Source organism: Mesoplodon densirostris, chromosome 8 (assembly GCF_025265405.1).
Source record: "Mesoplodon densirostris isolate mMesDen1 chromosome 8, mMesDen1 primary haplotype, whole genome shotgun sequence".
NCBI lineage: Eukaryota > Metazoa > Chordata > Mammalia > Artiodactyla > Ziphiidae > Mesoplodon > Mesoplodon densirostris.
This window is the reverse complement of record NC_082668.1, coordinates 62669641-62690645: the sequence shown is the minus strand read 5'-3', so window position 1 is coordinate 62690645 and position 21005 is coordinate 62669641. Positions and strand designations below refer to the sequence as shown.

Sequence of the window (21005 nt, the reverse complement as noted above, 5' to 3'; positions counted from 1 at the left end):
GGTGGGAATGTCTAAGGTAACACTATGATATTTGTCTGGTAAAATTGAGGATATTTTAAAGTGAGAGTACATATGACCGAATAACACAAGCCTGTACTTCAAGAAGAGAGGGGATTACTGACCCAAGTTTAGGAAAGATAAAACATAGGCAGTGTTTAGGCAAAGAGAAGGAATGGAAGGTGTGTGTGAATTACTTCTTTTTCAAGGCATTTCTTTCTGGAATGCCCTGGAATTCTCCTTAATCCAAATAATAAGAAAGGATTCCCCATGGTTTAGGGTGCCTGGTTTGCCAATATACACCAATAGTCTTTTTTTTTTTTTTTTTACCATCTTCACAACTTCTTCATATCAACCATGTAATTTATTGTCAATTTTTTATTTTATTGAAGTATTTGTTTCTGCTGTACAGCAAAGTGATATATACATTCTTTTTTCATATTCTTTTTATGGTTTGTCACAGGGTATCGAATATAGTTCCCTGTGCTCTGTAATAGGACCTTGTTGTTTATCCATTCTCCATATACTATTTTGCATCTGTTAATCCCAAACTCCCAATCCATCCCTCCCTAATCTGCCCCCCCCAATTTAGCAATCACAATTAAGTCAGATTTGAAGACTGTGGTTGCTTCGTTATTTCAGAATTTATTTATTTGGTCATAGTCAATGCAAGATAACTTTTCAAGAAAATATTAATGTTATTTTTAATTAAGTGACCATAGTTTTGAAAACAGATTTTAAAATGTACATTTTTAGTTGTTTGATGAAGTATCTTTAGAAAAATGGGCAATTTCATTCACAATTTTATTTTTGTTTTTCTTTTTGGTAATCTTAGCCAGTTTCAGCTGGAGTTGCCATAGTCTTCAAGGACAAGTTGATGTCATGCTGAACTCTGTGTGTTATGCTGATAATCAGCATCATTGGACCTGAAACTCTGCCATCTTTCTTTTGTGTGATTGACCTTGTTATTTTAAAGGTGGCAGGGACAGGGGGAGGAATTTGGCAAAGCATCGAAAAATCAGAACACTTCATAGCTCAGCAGTTCATTCTAGACATTAAGGTCAGACCAGGTGCCAAATAACCTGACAAATTTGGAGTGAGCAGCAGGGCAGCTATCTAAAGAACGTCAGAAGTTCACAATGTCACCAGAGCAGCACAAAAATAGGATAGCTACTAATAATCCTTTCTTATATTTGGCCAGTATTATTTGCAAAGACAATGAACTCTTCCTCTTTATTTTCCAAGGAGACTGTATGTATACATAGCAAGTCAATAAAAACGGATTCTTACCTAGTCTCGGAATAGTTAGTGCAGCCATTTGTAACGTGAATCACATTACTGATGTGCTAGAAAGAAGTTGAAGTTCAAAGGGCAGTTTCTAAGTAGATATATTGAAAGATATGTAGCAGGTGTGCAAGTTCTAACAAGGAAGTTAAGTACAGTAATTGACATGAAAGTCACATAAATCAAAAGAATCCATTTCATCTTTATTCAACATTAAAAAAACACCATTCTAAGTTCTATAAAGAAATTTTTAAATTGGGTATGTGATGTTCATAGATGACCAAATGTATAATGTACAGTGTTTGGAGTCACAATTTTTCCTCTTAAACAGAAACAAATACTAGAAATTATACATTAATTAATTAAATCCCTTGGTGTGAAATGAGAGAGATGAATAATATTTCGGTTATTTTGTTGGATCTATTGCTCCTCCCCCATCTTTTCTTCTTTCTTACTCCCCTAAATATTTTCCTTATTCCTTTATTTTCACATCAAACCCACAAACTCAAAATTGTGAGAGGAACACCTCTCACAAACTTGTCATAGAAACTATTCTATTTTCTGTCCTCCCCCAGTATAAAGTTCGTACTAAACCTAAACATTTTAATTTTGTAAAGTTTTGCCTAGTCTAGGAAAGTATTGAGATTTACTAATTACTGTTCAAATAACCCTTAATTTTTGACATCACTGAGGCAGTTGTGTGATTAATTCTACTTCTACTTTGAGAAAATATGTCTTGAGGTCACCAACGTCTGAAAAATTCACTTTATGGAATAACCTTAGCAAAACACTGATGATAAAAAGTTTTGCCTGAATTCCTCTGCTTGTTTATTTCTAACTTAGCTTCTCTGGAATTTTCTACCTTGTCATTTATCACCAGTACAATAGGAAATGGTCAGAATTGACCATTATTTAGATTAATTATGTGATCAGAAATAATTAAAATTATTTTAAATGCACAGATGTTTGTTTCCCTCCTTTCACTTAATCTTTATTTGCCAGTTAAGAAAGAAGCTCAAAATATTGCATTGACTCAATGACGTTATTATGAGCACTGAGGATCATTCCAGGGTATTATAAACATACATACTGGGCTCCCCTAATGGCGCAGTGTTTGAGAGTCCACCTGCCGATGCAGGGGACACGGGTTCGTGCCCCAGTCCAGGAGGATCTCACATGCCGCAGAGTGGCTGGGCCTGTGAGCCATGGCCGCTGAGCCTGCGCGTCCGGAGCCTGTGCTCCGCAGTGGGGGAGGCCACAACAGTGAGAGGCCTGTGTACCACAAAAAAATAAATAAATAAATAAATAAAATACATACTTTCACGTGTTTGTGAACGTGTGAATGATGGAGCTACCCATTTATTGGCTGTAGAGACAATCCTAGTATTTTACTTTTTCAAATATAAACTGTGATGTAAATAAAGCTCATTGTGCTATGGTCTGGCTATTTTGTTCTCCCGGGAATACATGGCCTTAGAGCTGAACAAATGAGAAATACACCTTTTTTAAACTAAAAGGTTAATGAAATTCTTCCTGACTTTTTGGAGGAAAGTTCAGTTTGGGTTTTTGCCAAGGTCTGGAAACTTTCCCAGTATGTCCAACTAACCTGAATGATACAAACCACTTAAAAAAATCAATACTATAACGGAGACTGCAACTGAATGGGTTCTCAAAGGGCAGCTTTATTTAAAGTGTCAAAAAATAAAGTGTAAAAATAGGGTAGGAGAAGACGGTAAGTTATGAGCACTGATTTTTAAAGATTCTAAGATTTTATATTTCTAATGGTTACATATATTTTAATTTTGCAACAGGGTTATTATACCATGAATGATTCCAACTGGAAATAATTATATAAAATATATATTAATATATTCAATACAATTATTTCCAAAATGTAAGAAAATTGTTTTTTAACTCACTACAATAACATCATAGTTAAAAAAAAGTAAGTGTTTACTGTATCATTTCCTTCTAGTATCTAATGTGTCTGGAATAAATTTCAAAAAAGAAAAGAGAATATTACTTCTTCCACATGCCATTTCTATTTGTTTTATGGCTTAGGGTAATGACAATTATCATCTTTTAGAGATGCAGCCAGTCATACCTTTATCAATTAGGTTTTTAGAATAATCAATGTTATGTAACAGCTGTGTAAAATCTTGCTCCTGGAAAGGGAAGATACATGTCACCAATTACTCCTTTGCTAATCCTTACTGCAGTCACTCGTGGATATACAAAGTATCTTGACTTCAAAAAATAGCCAATTATAAGTAGCATGAAATAATAATGCTAGACAGTCATCAACATTAGCCCTTTAATCTGCTAATAGGATGGTTTTAGTGTGGGTGGTCACTTGTTTTCAATTTAAGGTACTCCCAGAACACTTGATTCCTTAACAGGTAAATAAAAGCTCTGCCTCTGTGTTCTGCCAGTTTAATCTCCTGTCCCAAAGGAATCCAAGCATCTACTCTCTAATCTTATATTTGTAGAGAGAAATTGCACTTTTGATATTGTTGAACTAAGCTCCAGATAATTTGAATTCATTAAGTCACAAACCCTCTTATGTTCTTAATAACTCATACTTTTAATATGTAGTTGATGATTATATGTTTTTAAAAGCAGGAAATTCCCTAGCACGTATTTAAATGAAACCAATCAGATTATAATGCAAATTAATTGAATTGCAGAATCAGTTTTGGCTTTTCTTCATCCAATCAAATATCATTTCCACTAGATTGTATCTCCCCAATCTCTGGCATATGAATTATTTATTTATTATTTTAACAAAGATTTAGTGAGGCTTATAATGTCCCAATGCATAAACTTGTTGTGAGAATAAAGTACTCACAAAACGTTAGCCCCTTAACTGTTAAAGAGTTCACAGGTTACACTGAGAAACAAATACGAAGATGGACGAGAGTGCTGAAGTGTAGTTGGAGAGCAGATAATTAGTTGAGCAAATATTGTCTGTTCAAGCCCAGGCTCTTTGATTATATGGAACAGAAATTCCCTAAGAAAGCTCAAGAAAAGCAGATTGATGTGTGAGGGGTAGGGTAAAAGGTTTAAAGTATACAGAAGTCAACCAAGATAGGAGCCACGGACTAGAAAGAAATCAGTAGGGCTCTAATAGGAGAGTAATTCTGGGTCCAGACTGCCTTGTGGGCCTACGGCAGAGGAAACCCCGGAATCTTCCCTATGATATTTTACTTTAATGCAACTTACTTGAACTCCACAAGTTTATTTTTGTTGTGTTATCAGTGTATTACTTCTTAGTCCAAATACTGGAGAGAAAAAAAATGGCATAGCTCAGGCTCTGGATGGGTTCCCTAAATTCAGGTGCCCACTTTAATACTATCAAATGGGGTGCAGAAGAGTGACATTGGAAATGTAGGTCCATACGTTCAGCAGAGGCTATGGGTTAGGGGATCAGGTAAACTTAGCAGGCCACAATACTGTGTTTCAGGTATAATTTCCTTTGCACTCCCACTGACATTCTCTTAGTCTAAAAATAAGAATTAAACTATCTTAATAGCATCCTAACTGTTTGAATCTTTAGATAGGCATCAAACAGATTGCACACAAATAATCCATTTATTTTTTACAGATGTTTTCATGGTGCTTAGTTTTTATTTCTATTGTAGCATTATTCACTCACATATCTGTCTACTATGAGAGGAACATAGAAGGAGCAAGCAAATGTTTAATGAATGAAGAAATGAGGGAATAGCTGAATAATGAAAGTGATTTAGATTGTGTTATATATAAAAGGCATTAAACTGTTTTTATGGTTGAAATAAATAGAATTTTCATTTGTTAATGAATCCAAGGCAGAGGGGATATCTCACTTTTAGAGGGATGAAGAAGGACCTTCCACCAAATCATTAAAGGGTCTGATTCAGTGACAACTAATGACTGCACTGGAAAAGCACCAGAGAGAGAGGACAATAATTTCCTATTTAAGGGCACATTCTGTTCTTTCCTCTGTAGACTACAAGATGCCTGCCAATGGGTGCTCGCATTGGTAATTGGTAATTATTGGTGACATGTATCTTCCCTTTCCAGGAGCAAGATTTTACACAGCTGTTACATAACATTGATTATTCTAAAAACCTAATTGATAAAGGTATGACTGGCTGCATCTCTAAAAGATGATAATTGTCATTACCCTAAGCCATAAAACAAATAGAAATGGCATGTGGAAGAAGTAATATTCTCTTTTCTTTTTTGAAATTTATTCCAGACACATTAGATACTATTGCCAATTCACTCACACCCAGCAAAGACACATTATTTCTCTTTCAGCCTTTTGGAAGCTGGCTTCGTTTTTCTGATTCTCATTGCAACAAGTCCATAGCATGTCTCCATTCTCTTTCTTGAAAACATAGCATCGACTCCCTATAAAACTAATAATATTTACCTCTCAGTTCTTTTTTAAATTTAATTTTTATTTTATATTGGGATATAGTTGACTTAAAATATTATGTTAGTTTCAGATGTACAGCAAATTAGTTCAGTTATACATATACACGTGTCCATTCTTTTTCAAATTCTTTTCCCATATAGGTTATTACAGAATATAGAGTTCCCTGTACTATATAGCAGGTCCTTGTTGATTATCTATTTTATATATAGTAGTGTGTTTATGTTAATCCCAAACTCTTCATTTTATCCCTCTCCTCGACCTTTCCCCTTTGGTAACCATAATTTTGTTTTCAAAGTCTGTAAACCTGCTTCTGTTTTTTTTTTTTTTTTTTTTTTTTTTTTTTTTTTTTGCGGTATGCGGGCCTCTCACTGTTGTGGCCTCCCCCGTTGCGGAGCACAGGCTCCGGACGCGCAGGCTCCGGACGCGCAGGTTCAGCGGCCATGGCTCACGGGCCCAGCCGCTCCGCAGCATATGGGATCCTCCCAGACCGGGGCACGAACCCGTATCCCCTGCATCGGCAGGCGGACTCTCAACCACTTGCGCCACCAGGGAGGCCCCCTGCTTCTGTTTTGTAAATGAGTTCCTTTGTATCATCTTTTTAGATTCTACATATAAGTGATATCATATAATATTTGTCTTTCTCTGCCTGACTTCATTTAGTATAATCTCTAGGTTCATCCATGTTGCTGCAAATGGCATTATTTCATTCTTTTTCATGGCTGAGCAATATTCCATTATATATATGTACCACATCTTCTTTATCCATTCCTCTGTCAATGGACACTCAGGTTACTTCCATGTCTTGGCTATAGTGATGCAATGAACATTGGGGTGCATGTATCTTTTCGAATTATGCTTTTCCATGGATATATTCCAAGGAGTGGGATTGCTGGATCATATGGTAGTTCTATTTTTAGGTTTTTAAGGAACCTCTATACTTTTCTCTATAGTGGTTGTTGTACCAGTACCAATATGGTAATTAAATTGAAGTTTTTTTTTTTAATTTTACATTTACTTCTCCTATTTTGATAATCCATCAGTATGATAGGAGGATTTGCTTTGAACTCTTCTTACTGAATAACTTCATTTATATTTTTTGAAGAGAAAAATTAATATTCTCTTACCATAATCCTAGAAGTTTAAGAAGAGGCTGGCTAAGTGAGGAAAGCATTGACAAATGTGAGAAATCCAGGGAAATTTTTATTAAAAAAAACACACATTGATATCTGAAGATTACTTTAAAGGCCAATATTCACAATTCTGTTCTGCAGTCCAGCCAAATGATACCTCACCATATTAAATGAGACCCTTAAAATTGCACCAGGAGAAATAAAGATGGTCATATAATTATTCTATATATTTTCTATAATGCTTTGATTTAGTATAGTAATAGCACAAAAATAACTATTGACTTGGGGCTTCCCTGGTGGTGCAGTGGTTGAGAGTCCACCTGCCAATGCAGGGGACGCAGGTTCGTGCCCTGGTCCAGGAAGATCCCACATGCCGCAGAGTGGCTGGGCCCGTGAGCCATGGCCGCTGAGCCTGCACGTCCGGAGCCTGTGCTCTGCAACGGGAGAGGCCACAACACTGAGAGGGCCCGCGTAAAACATACACACAAAAAGAAGCTATTGACTTGATTTTTCTCCTCCCAAAACTTCTCTTTTTTGTATGTCTGTTCAGTATATATTTATTGAGGCTCTAAATTGTGTCAGGCACTTGTCAAAGCACTAGAGATAGAAGTGTAAACAAACACAGTTGCTTCCTTGGCAAGGACACAATCGCATCAAGGAGGCAGGCCCCCGAATGTATTTACAATGCAGTATGCTGTTTTATAGATATATGCTCCAAATGCTAAAATAAACATAGAATAAAGAGAAGGACTGCATAACTCTACCTATAGGAGGTGGGAAAGGCATGGTAGGTGTATGTATGCAGGGACTTGAAGAATGGATTTGATTGCCCAAGTAGAGGACTGTCTTTAAAAGACAGCTTGGAGTTGAAAGAAGTTGGGAAAAGAAGGCAGAGATTAGAGAGTTTAAAAAATCTTAGTAATGTGAAATTGGAAGCAGCAAATGGATGATTGAAAGTATAAATGTCTGGTAAACATTAATCAGATACCTGGTGTCTGAAAAAATAAAAAAAAAGTTAACTATGGTTATAACACTGAGGAATGTAAAGGAATATTTCCTAAATGTACATGTTTTACTATGAATGAAAAATATAACAATTGTAGTATTTTTATGTCTAAAATATCTTTCTAAATAGTGTATTTAATGTTCTCTATTGCTGGAATGTGGGATATATGTAAATACAACAACAAAGAAGATAAAACTTTTAACTAATTGCAGAGTATCAGCTATCCTTAAAAGAGTAGGCATGTCCATGTAAGAAAACTATTGAGAAGAGAATGGGGGTGGGCAAAGTCAATTTGGTTATTGTTTTCATTGCCTAACATACTGGATTGTTCATAGAAAGCCTGTATCATTTTGTGTAGCGTTTTTAAAACAACAGGGATAGGTGGCAGTTTGATTAACTTAAAAATAAAGACAGCCATCATTTTTTATGGCCTTAATGTATTCTATGGAGGCTTGGATCTTTGTTTGCTATTACTGTTTATAGGATTTATGGTATTAAATTCTATCCAGCTGTTACCAAATCTTATCCTAAGAATAAAATGCTAAGACCTTGCTTGAGAACCAGTTTCATATGTGGCCTCAAAATTGCATCTCTATAAACTATTCTTTTTTTGTTGGAATTTTATTTTATTTTGTTTTAATACAGCAGGTTCTTATTAGTTATGTATTTTATACTAAACTAATCTTTTTCTGAAACTCTTTAATTGTCCTCCTTCAGAGAAGAGTCCCTAGTTTGAGTCCCGTTATTAAGTAAATTTTAAGTTCCTATTTTATGTCAATATCTTTGTTGTGTAAAACCCAATGACTCACTCATAGCCATGTAAATTGTTTTCATTTGGAGATAAATTATATTCTTTTTTCTAATTATAAAAACTATAAGAAGAATGAATCCCTTATATGCCTTTTAGAAAATTTAGGCATGAAAGTCATTTTGAGAAGTTTGGCCCCATGCATTAATTTCATTAATGTCATTCATTCTTCAATACTTATTGAGCAACTATGAGTGTCTGGGCAGTTGGGAAACATCAGTGAACAGAACAGACTAATATACCTGCTCTTGTGCAGTTCCCTTCTGGTGGAGAGAAAGAGATATACAGTAAGTGATAAATGTGGTATATTAGACTGTGTTTCGAGGCAGAATTCCTTCTTCAGTTTATCTTTCCTCTCACATTTGCTATAAGCAGCAAGGAGAAACCAGGTTGTGCCTTCCACACTTTGCTTGGAAATCTCCTCAGCTAAATACCTAAGTTAATCACTGACAAGTACTCCTTGCCTCTCAGCAGTAGAAATAATTCAGCCAACTGCTCTGCCACTATATAACAAGGACTGCCTTTCCTCCACTTTCCAATAATATGTTCCTCATTTCTAAGTCCTCACCAGAAGCACCTTTAACATCCATATTTCTGTCAATAGTCTCTTCAAGGCAATCTAGGCTCTTTTTATTAAATGCCTCAAAATTCTTCCAGCCTCAACCCATTATTACTCAATTCCAAAATCACTTCTGCATTTTTAGATATTTGTTATAGAAGCACCCCACTTCTCAGTAGCAAAATCTGTATTAGTTTCCTAGGGCTGCCGTAACAAAGTACCACAAACTGGGTAGCTTACCAGAGAATAAACTGAAGTTGATTCTCTGAGTCCTAGAGGATACAAGTCCTAAATCAGGGTATCAGCAGTGTTGATTCCTTCTGAGGGAAAATCTGTTGCCTGCATCTCTCCTAACTTCTGGTGAAAGCCAGCAATCCTTGGTGTTCCTTATAGAGGCATCACTCCAGTTTCTGCTTCCCTCTTCACGTGGCATTCTACCTATATCTCTGCTGTCATCATCTGTGGTTGTCTGTCTCTGTATCCAGAGATAAGTACATCAGTACTTATGGTGTACTTTTTATAAGTACACCAGTCATATTGGATTAAAGTTCACCCTAATAATCTCATCATAACTTGATTACATCTGTAAAGTCTCTATTTCCAAAAAAGGTCCCATTTATAGGTACCAGGGATAGGACTTTTGTGTATTTTTGCAGGGGACACAGGCTGTCCTGAAAAAATTAAGAAGAAGAAAGAAACCTAATATGGTGAAGACACTTTCTAACGTTCCAACCTTCCCACTATTATCTGAGAAGAGCTGAGTAAAGTCACAACAATTTTACTGGGTTAAACATGTGGTACCTGCTGATTGGATATCCAGCGGTTCCCTACTACATTAATGTGAAGAATCTTTGACAAAATGGAAAACTCTCTCTCTCATATCCTGTATTAATGCAAAGCCTCTGGTATCTTTGGGTGTATTTCTGTAAGCTATTCCAGACATCCTTGAAATCATTTATGAATATCCCAATTGCTGATAGTTAGTTGGAATATTATTCTTCTAAGTTTAAACCTCAAGTATTATAAATATCAATTTTGCATACGTGCTACCTTCAGCCTGACCTGTGCTCACAACTTCATCTTTTTTTTTTTGCGGTATGCGGGCCTCTCACTCTTACGGCCTCTCCCATTGCGGAGCACAGGCTCCGGATGCACAGGCTCAGCGGCCATGGCTCACAGGCCCAGCCGCTCCGCGGCATGTGGGATCTTCCTGGACTGGGGCACGAATCCGTGTCCTCTGCATCGGCAGGTGGACCCTCAACCACTGCGCCACCAGGGAAGCCCACAGCTTCATCTTATGTAGTTTAATTTTTAAGTGCTAGAAAGAAAAATGTCCAGGGAAATCACTGATAAGGGTTTCTTGCCCTAAAGCTTGCATTGAGGGCAGGAACATGATCCCCAATATGTAGGCTCCTACTTAGCCCACTTTATAGAGGCCTTTCTAGTCTCGGCAATTAGTAACACATTTCCGTCTAAACCTGCTTTAACACCGAGTTTTACCTATTATGGACAGACAACTGATTCTAAAGCAGCCATTTAATGAAGCCTTATTTCACAGGTAATAGTAAGCTTGTTGTGTGTGTCTTAAAAACTCAACTTACTGTTCAAGCAGACACTTACAGCTACAGGTAATAAAACATTACCATTTTAGTTTGATACTTGCCTCATCCATTTCTCCAGATAACCTAGGGCATGAACTACATTTTGAAAGGGAAGAAATCATTAAAATGGCTGATAATTATCCAGAAGCTTACCAGTTTTACCAGTCTCTGAAGAAAATCCCATTAAATCGGGCTGTGTCCTGTTTCCCCAAATAAAATAAAACCAGCAGAGGCTTATCAGAGCTTATCTTTTTGAAGCCATTAATTAAGTAAATTCTACTCCGGGTGAAAATGTTTCCCAGAAATCTCTGTTGGATTGACATTTATTTTGTGTGAACCACTCCGTCTGGCTTGGCTTGCACCACATCTAGAGGCCATTTAAACAATATTAAGATAACAACATTAATTCACTGTTCTTCCGTTAATCATATAGAGGCAGATCAGCTTGTAATAAATAATGATCTTTCCTTGCCTGAAGCTCAGCTCTTTTAGCACTTGTTCTAATGCAAATCTCTGTCCTTTTGTACTAGCTGCAGAGTAATAGTATTTAATACTGTGCTGTTCTCTTCTTAGGTTTCAATACTGTGTGTTGGGGGGTGGAGTTTGGGGGTGGTTTCCGATTTAAACTTGAATAGGACTGCCTTTCAAAAGAATATGAGGACACAACCTTTTTTGACTTGCTTTGTCAAAAGCATCATTTTTCTCTTTTCCGGTGATCACTGGAACCGAGTCTCAAATGAACCGTGTATCTGACAGATGAGGTAATGTGTCCTTACTTTTCCTTATCTGCGACATAAGTATATCGGGTTGGAAAGTCAGGAAGTTTTGTCAAGATTTCATTTTCATTATGGGTCATATTCACTACAGAGGAGACGTAGCTACTCTACTCCTGGCAAACCATGGTTAAAAGATCTGTCATTGGGTTTCCCTGGTGGTGCAGTGGTTGAGAGTCCGCCTGCCGATGCAGGGGACACGGGTTCGTGCCCCGGTCCGGGAAGATCCCACATGCCGCGGAGCGGCTGGGCCCGTGAGCCATGGCCGCTAAGCCTGCGCGTCCGGAGCCTGTGCTCCGCAACAGGAGAGGCCACAGCAGTGAGAGGCCAGCGTACCGCAAAAAAAAAAAAAAAAAGATCTGTCATTACCTTAGGTAGAGTATTTGAGTTTCCCAAGCTAATGGAATAAGGCAGACAAATGTGCAGCTGGATTCCAGTGACTAGAGATCCTTCTTTGCTTGCTTGAATCATTAGGCATGGCTTTTTAACAACTTTCTCTATCCCCGGGGGGCTCTCAGGATTGTAGAGGGTGGTGTTCCTGTATGCCGGTGCTGGTACTGCACTTTATTGCTAACCAGTTACTCATCTAATCAAATTCAGGTCTTTAAAAGAACTTCAAAATAATACAGCTATAACTTGAAGGAGAAGCCACATGGCTGCATGTTCGTCATCTCAGTGCTTTGGTTTTTCCTCCTTGGAATCATCAACATTGCATTCAACCTGGACTTGCCCAGAGCCAACAAACTGCCAGGTGTCATTCTGTATGTTTGGAAAACACTGAACAAGGCCGACGTGCCCCCCACACCATAGAATTCCCAGCCAGGTGGTATAGAAATGCATCAAGGCATTTACAGTCAAATGAAATAAGTATCACTGCAAGGATAAGCACAGGATGCTCTAGGGTCCTATGAAGGGCTTACCTAATTCAGAAAGGGCAGGGAAGGTTCCTCAGGTAAGGTTCTGGCCCACCTGACATAGGAAGATCTGAAGCTAAGCTCAAGGAATGAGGATAGAGAATGGGGAGGGTGCTCTAGGTGGAGAGAACACTTGAGCAAACACCTGGAGGTTAAAAGGAGCATGACATTCTGAAAGAAAGGCAGTTCACAGTGGTGAGACCATAGAGACAGCATCCTGTGCATCTTTTTCCAGGGTCTTGTCTGATGACATCGTGTTGGTAACTTGAAATTGGCTGTGACAGGAGTATTTATACCATGGACATTGGCAAACAAAATAAATCAGTGTTACATTTATTGCTTTGTTGATTGTCTACTGTAGACTTAAGAAAGTAGTGAATAAAAAAATGGTTAAAATGTAGATTGGACTTAAAAGTATGTCATGGCTGTAGTTGCTACATTGTGAATAGCACAAGAAATTGAGAAAATATTCTTCCAACTTCAAAAATGACTATAGAACTATGTTTCTTTTTTTTTTTTTTAAATATTTTATTTATTTATTTATTTGGTTGCACCAGGCCTTAGTTGTGGCAGGCAGCCTCCTTAGTTGTGGCACATGTGCTCATTAGTTGCGGCTCACTGGCTCTTTAGTTGTGGCAGGACAACTCTTAGTTGTGGCATGCATGTGGGATCTAGTTCCCTGACCAGGGATCGAACCCAGGCCCCTTGCATTGGGAGCATGGAGTCCTAACCACTGCGCCACCAGGGAAGCCCCTAGAACTATGTTTCTTTATCAGTTGTTTCCGTACATTGGTTACAAATCTAAGAGTTTGGCAAAATCAACTGAAGCATTTTCTGTAGATCAATTAGCTACAGGAAATTTACAAAAAATAGTATTGTATATTTTTATTGGTTATTTGGGTGCTACACATCCTTTATATCAGTAATATTTATAATAAGCTAAGTCCTTATATTTTTTCCATAAAGTTGTTTGTTAAACATTTTTTTAACCACTGCACCCAGTACACCAAAAAAATTATCTGCTTCACAATTTTGCCCATGTCTGACCTTTGCCTAAAGGCTTCTGTACATATCATTCCTATGAGCATACTAACATAGTTAGTCTTTTAACTTAATGCCACCGGACAGTGGTGGTCAAGATCTCCCAATACTACCCTGCCCACCACAGCAGATGTCGAAGAGTAACAAGAGACACTGTACATGAGATGGGCTCAGGAAGAGGAATTATTCATTTAACTTGGAACCGTGTACTGTTGCTCCACTCTCACCACCCATTTCTTTGATTTGTGCCACTGGAGTCCCCATACTCTATGCCTTAGCTTTTTTTTTTTTTTTTTTTTTTTTTTTTTTTTTGCGGTACGCGGGCCTCTCAGTGTTGTGGCCTCTCCTGTTGCAGAGCATAGGCTCTGGATGCACAGGCTCAGTGGCCATGGCTCACGGGCCCAGCCGCTCCGCGGCACGTGGGATCTTCCTGGACCGGGACACGAACCTGTGTCCCTTGCATCGGCAGGTGGACTCTCAACCACTGCGCCACTAGGGAAGCCCCCATGCCTTAGCTTTTGAAATGTCTCTCTCAGAAAAATCTGCCCAACATCATTCAAGCTATAGCTATGGATTTTATCAAATTATTTCTAATTAACTACTATATCTCCTCATCAACACTTGGGGGCAATACATTGAAGCTAGAGGAAATGTTTTTAGACGAGAGATCTAATTTACATTAAAAGCAGGATGAGGGAGAGGTGGGGAGTGATTGCTAAAGAAAATAGAAATCCATCCATAGAAATGGTATGTGGCTGCTGTCTGTAAGTGATCAGTAACTTCTCTTTAAGTATTGTTCACATGTACTGAAGCTTATGGGCATGTGTCATAATGCCACCTGAGATGAGTTGCTTTGGTTACAGATGACTTTGGGACTGCTCTTTTGCTATTGTAGGAATAATTGGCAACATGTTTCTATATAACTCCTAATACAGGGGAGGAGTGTGTGTTGGGAAATGTTGAGATGGATTTTTCTATTTTTTTTTTGTTAAAGTAATATACAGTTAAAATCTATCAGATTAAATTTTGTAAAGATGGAGGAATCAAATCGTGCTTTGAATACTTAGTGCTTAGGTATTTACAAGGCTGGCCATACTATAGGTGCTCAAAAAACTCTTCTGGGAAGAAAAACAAGAAAGAAAGGAAAAAGGGGTGTGGGAAGAAAACAGGAAGAGAGGGAATAAGGGAAAGTAATGAGTTACAGAGAGTAAGTAAAAAGGCGTAAAACTCAGGCTTAATTTCACCAACAAAATGTAACGATAACAATACTCAATGATATTCCTTGTTTATGTATTAGTTTGCTAGGTCTGCCATAAGAAAACACCACAGATTGGGTGGCTCAAACAACAGAAATATTTAATCATAGTTCTGGAGGCTAGAAATCCAAGATCAAGGTGTTAGCAGGTTTGTTTTCTCCTGAGGTCTCTCTCTTTGGCTTCCATATATTTACCTTCTCCCTGTTGTCTTCACATGATGTTTTTTTCTGTGCAAGAGCCCCAGGGGTCTCTTTGTCCAAATTCCCTCCTCTTATGATGGAGAACACCGGTCAGATTGTATTAGGGCCCACCCTAATGGCCTCATTTTGATTTAATCATCTCTAAGTCCTTATCTTTAAAACACAGTCACATTTTGAGTTTGGGGGGGATAAGACCTTCAACATATGAATTTGGGGGTTACAGTACAGCCCATAACATTCTTTCTAGTCTGTTCCTCTGCTTTTTTTAAAAATTGCATAGTTGGGCTTCCCTGGTGGCGCAGTGGTTGAGAGTCCGCCTGCCGATGCAAGGGGTATGGGTTCGTGCCCCGGTCCGGGAAGATCCCACATGCCGCGGAGCGGCTAGGCCCGTGAGCCATGGCCACTGAGCCTGCGCGTCCAGAGCCTGTGCTCTGCAGCGGGAGAGGCCACGACAGTGAGAGGCCCGCGTACCGCAAAAAAAAAAAAAAAAAAAAAAAAAAAAAAAAAAAAATTGCATAGTTGACATGTCATTTTTAAACTGTGTTTTTAGTTTACATTTTAATTTTAGATACTTTATCATAAGAGCTTTGCAAACACTAATGCATCAACTTAAATATTATTACTTTTATACATTAACTAATTCTTCCATTTGGTCATATAGGTTGTTTGCAGTATTGATTCCTATAATTAATAGTGCAATGTATATCAATATTTGTTAAAATTTCATATTCTTTAAGTTTCTTGATGCTGGTCAGGGGTCCTTGGAGTTAGAAAGGATGTGGTCAGTTTTGTCTCCCATGGAAGAGTATCATGATGTGCTTAATAGACCTGAAATGTGGAAAGTATCCCTCTCTAAGCTGGATGTGTATAAAAGAAAGAAATTGCTCCAGATGTGTACAAAGGGGCATTCACTGGCTTTTGATGAAGTAATATCGGGCTGAAGGTTATTTGGGCTTAAAGTTTTGTGGTTTTTTTTCCTTTTACATTTCACCACACTGAAATTGGACTTCATTATTATAATAAATGAAAGCAGTTGAATGATGTAATGGCTAAAAAAAGGAAAAACGTAACAGACTATCTTCTGACGTTGAATATGGGTATAGCAAGGACAGGATATATATCCTGTTTAATGCTAAAAAAAAAAAAAATACCACTTCTGAGCATGTGGCTGAGGCAACCTTTTCCAAAGTCTTGATTGGCATATGGAAAGTATATTTTCCTATTTAGCAGCACTGAAAATGTGCTTGGCCTTCCCCTGGGTGCTTATGGTAGCAGAACCCACTGTATCTTGTAATGGGCTCAGTCTTCTGCTGCCAGACCTAGCTAGGCTTCTCTTGGCTATTCTGCTTAAAGAGACCTGGCCTGAGGCCTAGAGTTCCAGGTGGTCTCACCTGACTCAGCTAAAGAGGTCTCAAGCCTTTAATCATTCCATAAACCTGAGAATACAGAGGAAACTCAAATAGGATTTCTCTAATTCTGCACCAAATTAAACATCATGAATCCATTCAAATCACTCAAGGGGCCTCTTTTTTTTTTTTTTTGAATCTTAAATCAGGTGTCAGCAATTTTTTTCTGTAAAGGGCTTGAGAATATTTTAGGCTTTGTAGGCTACATATGTCGCCATTTATATTCTTCTTTCCTTTCTTTCTTTTTACACCCTTTAAACATTTGTAAAACCATTCTTATCTCCAAGGGTCATACAAACAGGCCACAGGCTGGATTTGACCTGTGGGTCATAGTTTTCTTTTGTCTTCCAAGTTGCACAAATAAATATGGCAAATCTAAATGTGCTCTATAATAGTACTTAAAAATTTCTTGTTCATTTTTGCTATTCCATGTCCTCTGTATATAGAGCTTACCTCATGAGAAGACCACATTAGAGAGCCCTATGGCACATTTCAAAAGTTTTGAGATTATTATGTTATATATTATGTGATCAACTATTTTATACACTTTATAAAATTTCTATAATATATAAATTTCATTATATAAAATATTGCAGCTTTAGTATAAGTGCTTTATAACCTTTTTAAAAATGCCATTGCCATGGAAAGCTAATATCAGCCATTTACATTCACAAGTTAATCATCTTCAGTCCCCTTATGAGCACTGGGTACAGGAAAATTTGTGGGGATGAAAATTAACACCTAGACTGATCAGAAGGCTGAAACAGTGTTTTTTCCATGTCATATTCTTATCTCCTGGAAGCCATCTTCTTTCACATGAGGGCCAATGGTGTTTCCAACAATTTCCAAATATCTATCATCTATATTCACGTACGTAAGTTTTCGTTTGCTTGCTTTTTGGTACCATTTCCTACTTAGAGTACAAGAAGAAAACTGTATTCATTTGAAACTTCTGTGAAAAATTAGGAAGGTATGATGCAATTACCTCACAGGAATCTAGCCAAACTCCTAAGGCAATCTCTTTACAAAATTGGATTTTAGAATCTATAATGACAATGTTGGTCAGAACTTCAATTTTAGACCTCATCCTAAAGAAAATATTTTTAATTGGAGAATTATCCTCAAGGAGTTTCCTTCAAAACATATTTTATGATTGCTTTTTTAGGTGAGTTTTAAGAGAAGAAATTTACTTGAACTGGACTGATCTATTTTTTAAATGAATATAGTGTACACAATTACCAGTTACAAATTTAAAGATAAAGTAAGGTGTCACTTCATTGTATTTTACATAAAAGCATCAAATGTCATGAACTTTTGAGTAGAATGCATTATTTATTGGTCAGTTATGATATTGTCACATGAATATATTAGCTATTAAACATACCAGCCCAGGAAAAAAATGCAAGTGAACTAAATTCTGAATGAATCCATTCCATTTTTTTGAGGCAAGAAAATTCCCTGTTGTATACATTCTCTGATGACCAATATGGGCTAAAAGAATTAGGAAATATAAACTACCCCATCAAGCATAAACTCCAAGGAGAGAGCACACTTCGTACAGAACCTAGGATTGACTTAAAGATTGGTAACTATTTTAATCTTTTGAACACACACACACACCCCCACACATTCAACTGAGTTTATTGGGACTACCATAATTCTTTCAAAAGTTCAGTAGCACAGGTTTTCTATGAAATAATAGGTACCTTATAGCAAATCACTTTTTCATCTCTTGCATTCCAATGGGAAGTGCTTGAATAATATCCTTGGATTTTATTCACTTAATTTACTTGCTTGAATCAGGTACTGGTCTTGCTTCCAGATATCTAAAAGTGGCACAGCTCTGCTTAACATTAAGACACACCAGTCATAAACCATAATATTCAATCTAGGTTATTCCATATCTTTTATCAGGAAAAGGAATACTACTTTCCTTGACTTTGTGTAACACAATTAGTTTTCTCAACTTAGCAATGCATTCCAAAATATGTTAAAATCAAGGAGCTAATCTATATTCACTACTTGGCATGTAGAAAATTCTCAACAAATATTTGACATTTTAATCTATGCTAAAATAGGTAATAACATTAATCATTTTGAGGTTTGTCAAGCCTCACTTTAGTCTGTACTTGTATACGTGTGTCATCTATAGATTGGATGCAATGATTATTCTTTTGAAGGTAAAAAAAACACTTCATGTGAGAATAGTTATAAGTCTAGGCCTTGCTATTTCTTCCATTGAAAACAGTGAATCCAGGTGGAGAAGAACTGGACAAGTAGAGAGCCCAAATGGGTTGTTTGAAGAGAATTTAAGGGAGTTGAGAGTGAGGGAGAAGTATTTTGGGCACTGTACGAGATGAAGAAACTTACTTCAGAAATTTAACAATACATTATGAATAGGATTCACCCTTATAATCCTCTCAAAATATTATCAAGTATTCAAATTACTTTCTAAATATCTTTGCCTGTTTGACTTAAGCTAACAGGAGACTGTGAGGGCCCTTGACTAACTATAATATGCGTTACGTTTTGGGGGCCAGGTTTACAGATCAGTACCCAGCTGTATTTCAGACGAAGTCAATACCCCAAAGCATATTTTCTTGCGCGTTACAATCTCATTAGACTTATGGTCCAAAGGGTAAAAATTTACCCTAGAAAACTTCTATGTTTTTTAGAATACTACTGCAGGGGAGCACTGGAGACCACTCAGAGACATAATGGGCTTCCTTATGAAATTGAAAACTAGAAATATGTTTGAAACTCAACCCTCATGGACATAGACTTTCTTAAATTGGAGCCTTTTGTGGATAATAGATGTCGCGGTAGCTATGTTTAGGCTAATTCAAGGCATTTGCTCGCTCCAGTGACAGAAGATTCCCTGGGAAATTGGCTCCTGCTCTCTTTGCTTTAGAACTGCTGACACTGGCTATTTATTATTAGAAACTTTGGAAATTTTGGTGGAGATCCTCGTGGAGGCCCAGAAAATTAATACTCAGAGTCTTGATTAGAGCATGCTACTTAAACAGTCTATAAATGGTATCAAGGGCAGGTGAATACAACAAGGTGAAGGTCTGTAGTTCAACGTTAGGGATAATTTGTGATGTGAAAGATACCCAGCTTCTGTTTTGTGATAGAACCTGCTTTACTAATGTGGAAACTCTAGAGGGCAAGATGATTTGCCTGCATTCGTATGTTGAATGCCTATTTGCATATCGACAAGATATGGTACTTACATCTTGAGACAGGAGTGATTTCAACAGTCTTTCAGAGAAAGGTGTAGCACAGTTTGTATAAACATTCGTCATGGCTAGAGTCCTTTCATGTGTAGTCATTAACATAGTTAGAGATATAGTAATTTTAGGACCTATTTTAAACCTAAGGGCTACCTGAATTCTCAATATTGTGACGCTAATCAATTTTGAGTCAGGAAATTGGGAAAACACTGAGTTACTTGGGGAATTAAAAATACTAAGACCAGGGCTTCCCTGGTGGCACAGTGGTTGAGAGTCTGCCTGACGATGCAGGGGACACGGGTTCGTGCCCCGGTCTGGGAAGATCCCACATGCCGCGGAGCGGCTGGGCCCGTGAGCCATGGCCGCTGAGCCTGCACGTCCAGAGCCTGTGCTCCGCAACGGGAGAGGCCACAGCAGTGAGAGGCCTGCATACCGCAAAAACAAAACAAAACAAAACAAAACAACAACAAAAAAAACTAAGACCAAGTTACAGAGTTCATATTTAAGGTGGGAGGAAACTGCATGAATACAGATGGGCTTCCATCTCTTGATAGTTGTTTCCTGACAAGGCAGATACTGATTAGTGTGGATGAGGGGGCACCTCAGCCATCATCAGGAGACTCCAGCAGTGAACCCTGGGTACTGTTTGTAGGCCATGACCAACTAAACAGCTTTCCTTTAACAGTGTCAGATGCAAAGGGGAACTGCTGTAACTGGCCATCGGCTTCTCATTTTTTTGTGGGTCCTTCTACATAGGGGTGCAGATAGCCCTGTGTTTGCTAGAGGATCATCTAGTTGCAGCCTGAATCTATGAGGAGAAGAATCCAGTGAATAGAAAACCTTTCTTTTTTTATGGCAGAGACCCTGGAATTAGGTATGGTGGTGGGTAGCCTAATTAACTGGTGCTTTTCCTGCTCAGGGTGTGCTAGTCAGAGACATGGGGGTTGACCTTGAATCTAATGGTAGTTAAAGTGTGCAGGGGACTCAGATAACAGATTTCTCTAATTTACTCATTCACCTTAAATCCTGATGCCAATAGATGCCCACTCGGGACAGTTATGACTCACCATCCATCCCCTCTTCTCCCCAATACTGCCACCACCATTCCTCTATGTGCAAATCCTTTAGAAAAAAAATCTGGTGCCCTCCTTTGTAGAACACAGCAAATCTGCAAACCATTCTAGTGTTTCTCAACTTTGGCTGTGCATTAGATTCACTTGGAATACATTTTAAAAATTGTCTGGGCTCCACCCCAGAGAATAATTAATTGGGGGTGGAGAGTAGGGAGGGACTTGGGCATTGCATTTAAAAAAAAAAAAGTTCTCCAGGTGATTCCAAGCATAAGTAAGATGGCTCTAACCAAAGCATTTAAGT

At 37.9% G+C, this 21005-nt stretch overlaps 1 protein-coding gene across 1 annotated transcript in view; it reads left to right on the top strand.

Moving 5' to 3' along the window:
* Positions 1–21005, top strand: part of LRP1B (LDL receptor related protein 1B) — a 1545691-nt gene that overhangs the window by 208330 nt on the left and 1316356 nt on the right. The window lies entirely within an intron of this gene.